This window comes from Lissotriton helveticus, chromosome 1_1, assembly GCF_964261635.1.
Source record: "Lissotriton helveticus chromosome 1_1, aLisHel1.1, whole genome shotgun sequence".
Classification (NCBI taxonomy): Eukaryota; Metazoa; Chordata; class Amphibia; order Caudata; family Salamandridae; genus Lissotriton; species Lissotriton helveticus.
The window spans coordinates 15013186-15019185 of NC_136057.1; positions in this window are offsets into that span (position 1 = coordinate 15013186).

A 6000-nucleotide genomic window follows, 5' to 3' on the forward strand; every position below is an offset into this window, starting at 1 on the left:
GGGTGTGCCGGGAGGGTGTGCGGGAAGGGTGTGCAGGGAGGCTGTGCAGGGAGGGTATGGGGAGGGTGTGCGGGGAGGGTGTGCAGGGAGGCTGTGCAGGGAGGGTGTGCAGGGAGGGTGTCCAGTGGCACGGAGCGCACAGGACTCACGCCTGAGCATACCTGTCCCACTCGGGGTGACAATTGCAAAAACAACAGTTGATGGACAGAATGCAGAACAATGTCATACATTCACCCCAGTACAGAGATCTGGGTCTAAATCAATCATTTTTTTGCTCACCATGCCTTTCCCGTTTGAACCTAGCCATATGCTCCAAATCAGTCTTGACCCTGTGCCTCATGGGAACAGTCCAGCCCAAACTGCCAAGCCATGTCTTTCCTGGACCGGAATCAAGCATCCTAGGACCGGTTTCTGGCAATCAGCCGTCTTCAGCCCGGCTTGCTTGAATCCAGTGTTAAAGTGAGCAAGGGACTCACGTCTGAGCATACCCTGCCAACTTATGGCGAACAAAGCGGTACAAAAGGGGGTGGTGATGGGCGGAGCATTGTTGGACCCGGCCTCGTGGCGTGGTCCCACTTCTCCCGCATAGCGGGCCCTGGACAACAGCAACCCCTATCCCCCGGCCTAAAACTATCCCCTCCGAACTTCACGAGAGCCGCCACCCCTGGCGACCCCCGGCTCTCCCCCTCGGGAGCCCGGTGACCCCTGCTCGCCCCACTCTGCGGATCCGACCCCGATTCCGGCCCACCATTTCAGGCCCAGACTCCATCTTGGACCCTACACGTCCGGACCACGTGGCCTCGGCCCGACCTCGGCCACAGCCCCAGCGAAGCCCCGACATCGAGGCACCAAGATCCAACCAGGTGGTAAAGCGGCCACTTGACGGATCCAGGAGGAGGGGAGTTTCGATGGGCCTCCAGCCGTCCCCGGACGCCTGGTTTCGATCACCCTCCGGCCTCCCTGGGCGCTGGCTCCACCCCCCTGTTGGGTGTCTGGACACTCTCATCCCGGCCCCTCTGACCCCCAGGCGCGAGGGTCCGGACATCAAAGGACTCCAGACCTATATCTGCGGCAGCTCTGGGATGGGTCAGTAGTTGTATCCTGGAGTCGAGAGCCCTGCTGACGCTGTCGCGGCTGACCCCGAGAAGAACTCACTACTTGGAACCCTGAACCTTTGGAGTCCTGCTGGCGCTGCCGTGGCCCAACCTCGCTGAAACCATCTTTGGAGTCCTGCAGGCGCTGCCGCGGCCCAACCTCGCTGAAACCATCTTTGGAGTCCTGCTGGCGCTGCCGCGGCCCAACCTCGCTGAAACCATCTTCGGAGCCTGCTGGCGCTGCCGCGGCCCAACCTCGCTGAAACCATCTTCGGAGCCTGCTGGCGCTGCCGCGGCCCAACCTCGCTGAAACTATCTCTGGAGCCTGCTGCCGCGGCCCAAATCTTGCGGAACCCCCCAGCTCAAGGATTGAGAGCTGAGCATAGGGTATCCCCGGACCAGACTGGTATTAAGACTGACCCGCTACCCCTTTCCCCCAGTTACCGAGACTCTAAGGACCTCTCGATCCGTTGTACATATTACCGAAGGAACCAATCATTAATGCTGATAAAGATTCTAAGAAGTACTATCTCATGTGGTGTCCCTTTGTAGTGTTGTGATTACTCTGCTGTGACGATTCTAGGAGAGGGCCCTCACCCAGGAGGCCTCTCGACGGCGCTCGGCCAAGTCCTTAAGGAGAGGTGGGCCTCGGGGTGGTCAGTCAGACATCTTCTGCCTCCCCAGGGACCACCTTTCTAACATTGGTGGCAGGCGGTGCGATCCGAGCCGACGCAAATCGTACAGAGAGTGACTCACCCACTACTGACAGAAACACACTGCAACCATAACTACCAAAGAAACCAGACCTACCGCGGAGTTCCAGAAAGAACGGCTAGACGATTATAACCACAAAGAATTGAAACAATTCTGCAAGGACCTGGGCATCGCTACCACTGGACTAAGCACCAAGGAGGATTTCAAGCAGGCCCTACAAACATGGGTGGAGGCAGGAGCAACGCCACCCCAGAGCGAAGACAACACAGGTCCGAACATACAACCGGAGACCGACGCAACCCCAGCGGGGGAAAGACCTACGAACATAGACATGGGCCTCTCCCCCGAAGACGCCCGAGAGCGAGAAAGGAGCCGGCTCCACGAATTGGAGCTCGCCCGACTCCGCCTGGACAGAGAACTGCAACTGGCCGAGAAAAAGATAGCCCTTGAGCAACTATGGCTGCAAGGAGACCTAGAGGAGAAACGAAGGCAGAGAGACTTGGAGGAGAAGAAGCTCACGTTCGAGCACGAGCGTGGCTTAAAAGAACTGGAGATCAAGGCCAAAACTGGGGAGGCCAACGCCTCCGGGAACCGGAGCCCACCTCCTCCTGCGGACACGAAGGTCCACATCCCCAAAGATGTCGTCAAGGAATATTATAAAAACGACGACATCCAGCAGTGGTTTAAGGCCTACGAGGTAGCCATGGCCTCTCATCGAATACCCCAGAAAGACTGGGGTGCCGGCTTGTGGGGGAAGTTCGTCAACGAAGGGAGAGACGCCCTGCTGGAGCTTCCAGACGCAGAAATGACCTCTTATGAACACATGAAAGCCGCCCTCCTTACTCGCTATGGACTCACCCCCGTGATGTACCGGCAGCGATTCCGTGACTGCAAAAAACTCCCCGGTACTACACAGGTGGAGTACGTGAACTTCTATAGTAGAGCCCTAGAGGGGTGGATCAAAGGCAGCCAGGTCACCACTTACGAGCAACTGTTCAACCTCATTGTATGGGAGCACCTCTCCAACAACTGTTTTATTGAACTCAGGCAGCATCTCCTCGACAGCAAACTGACCGAGCCACGTAGACTAGCCGTCGAGGCCGATCGATGGGTGAGCACCCGGAGCCCGATGAGAGACTATGGCAGAAGTTCCCGGGGAACCACCGCCCGCGAGGCGGCAGAGGAGGCCAGAACTGGAGCCGTGACTCCCCCGCGGGGCCGCCCCCGACCTCCACTTCACCGTCCCTGGCCAGAAGAGGGGCCCCCCCCTGCACGACCGGGGCCCCGCCCGAACGTTACCTGCCACAGATGCCAGCGGCCCGGTCACTATGCGAATGACCCCCTCTGCCCGATGAACCAACGACCCGGCACCACCGGTCCTCCAAACCGCCAGATCGCCGCCGCCGCCCTAGGAGTAGAAAGGGGCGAGGAAGAGGACTATGACCACGATCAGCCCGAGTGGGAGCCCGCCGCTATGTCCCTGGTATGTCTGGGCGAAAGAGACATGATCCCCCGGGCCCCGATCCCGGGCAACACTCAGAAGTACCGCCAGTGGGTCACCATTAACGGGCGCCAGACCGAAGCCCTCCGCGACACCAGAGCCAGCGTGACGGCTGTCCGTTGCCACTTGGTGACCCCATACCAGATCCTGCCCAATGTGCTGTGCCCCGTACGGTCGGCGGACAATTCCGAAAGCCTGTGCCAGATGGCCCGTATCCCCTTCGAGTGGGGGGGGGTGTCAGGCATGCTGAAAGTTACCGTCCGGGACGATGCCCCCGTGGACTGCCTCCTCGGGAACGACCTAGAAAGTTCCCCCTGGGCCGGCGTCGAACGGAGAGAGCATCTGGGGATGCTAGGCCTTCCAGAATGGGCCTGCGCGACTACCCGATCCATGGCCGCCCGGGTCACCGCCCCGATGGAAGTCGCCCCGACTGAAGACCCAGAGTGGCCCGCACCTCTGCCGCCCGCCGTATCCGAAGACAGCGACCCAGAGCCCGACCCACTGAGGCCCAACAGTGAAGAAATTGCGGAGCTTGGCAACCTCCCGGAACTAGCCCAGTGGCGCCAAGAAGGTGCCCCACACGAGAACAGTTCCGGCAGGAACAGAAAACCTGTCCCTCCCTCGAGGGAATCCGACAGCAAGCCGCCACTCCAGCCGCCGGAGCCCCCTCGGGGTCCCACTGGGTCTATTGGGACCACGATCTCCTCTACAGTGAACAAAAGATTGCCGAACTGGGGGCCAGCCGGGTGCTGGTGGTCCCCCTCCGATTCAGAGACTTCCTTCTGAACCTGGCACACGACGTGCCCCTGGCCGGGCACCTGGGGCAGGACAAAACATACAGCCGCCTGGTGACCCATTTCTACTGGCCCAAAATGAAAAATGATGTGAACAATCACTACCGGACTTGCCCCACCTGCCAAGCCAGCGGGAAGAGTGGAGGGAAGCACAAGGCCCCCCTCCAACCCTTCCCAGTCATCAGCACCCCCTTCGAGCGAGTGGGAATAGACATTGTGGGGCCTCTGGATCCACGCACCTCCCAAGGACACCGGTTTATTCTCGTCCTGGTGGACCATGCCACCCGCTATCCCGAAGCCATCCCTCTCCGGACTGTGACGGCCCCCGTGGTGGGCCGGGCGCTGATGGGGATCTTCTACCGGGTGGGCTTCCCCCGAGAAGTGGTCAGTGACCGGGGTACGAACTTCATTTCTCGATACATGAAATCCCTGTGGCACCAGTGCGGGGTCAGGTATAAGTTTACGACCCCCTACCGCCCCCAAGGGAATGGGTTGGTGGAACGTTTCAATAGAACTCTCAAAGGGATGATCATGGGCCTGGAGGAGCCCTTGCGTCGCCAATGGGACGTGCTGCTGCCCTGCCTCCTCTTCGCCTATCGGTAGGTCCCTCAGAAGTCCCTGGGATTCAGTCCCTTCGAACTATTGTACGGACACCCCGTCCGGGGTCCCCTCAGCCTAGTCAAGGAAGGCTAGGAGGTCGCAGCCCAAGGGACTCCTCCCGACGTCTACCGGTACCTCCTAACCCTCCGAAATCAGACTTGGAAGTTCCGGGAACTGGCAGAAGCCAACCTCGAGGCCAGCCAGGAGGAGATGAAACGCTGGTATGACCAAAACGCCTCTTCCATTAAGGTTCGAGCCGGGCCAACAAGTTTGGGTCATGTCCCCGGTCGAACCCTGTGCCCTCCAGGACAAGTGGACGGGGCCCTTCAAGGTGGTGGAGTGCAAGAGCCCTATCACTTACCTGGTGGACATGGAGACCCCCAGGAACCCCCTCCGGGTCCTCCACTCCAACCGGCTCAAACCGCACTTTGTCCGGACCGAGCTTAGCCTGCTGATGGCTACCAATGGCAGGCCGAAGACGACTCCGAGCCCCTACCAGACCTTCTGAGCACCTCCAAGAAGGACGGCTCCGTCGAGGTATCACCCTCTCCTCCGCCCTGACCCCAGAACAGCGCCAGGATTGCCGGAAATTGTTGGGTCAATTCGCAGACTTGTTTGCCCTCACCCCCGGAGTCACCCAATGGTGTGTCCACGATGTCGACACCGGGGACAGCCCGCCTGTGCGACACCGGTCCTACAGAGTTCCCGACCGAGTTCGGAACTGCATCCAGTCGGAGGTCTCCAAGATGCTGGCCCTGGGGGTAGTCGAACCCTCCGACAGTCCGTGGGCCAGTCCAGTCGTCCTGGTCCCAAAAGCCGCCGCCCCTGGTGCCACTCCCGAACTACGATTTTGTGTCGACTACCGGGGATTGAACGCCGTCACCCGGACCAATGCACACCCCATTCCCCAAGCCGATGAACTGATCGACCACCTGGGGGCGGCCCGATACCTGAGCACCTTCGACCTCACCTCCGGCTATTGGCAGATCGGACTCGCTCCGGGCGCCCAAGAGCACTCCGCTTTCTCGACCCCCGATGGCCACTACCACTTCAGAGTGATGCCCTTCGGGATGAAGAACGCCCCCGCAACCTTCCAGAGACTGGTGAATAAGGTATTGGCGGGACTAGAAGAGTTCAGCGCCGCATACCTGGACGATATCGCGGTGTACAGCCTCCACTGGGCCGAGCACCTCAAGCACCTCTGGGAGGTCCTGACGGCCCTCCGACGGGCCGAACTGACAATCAAAGCCAGCAAGTGCCAGATAGGACAAGGTTCCGTGACCTATCTGGGACACCA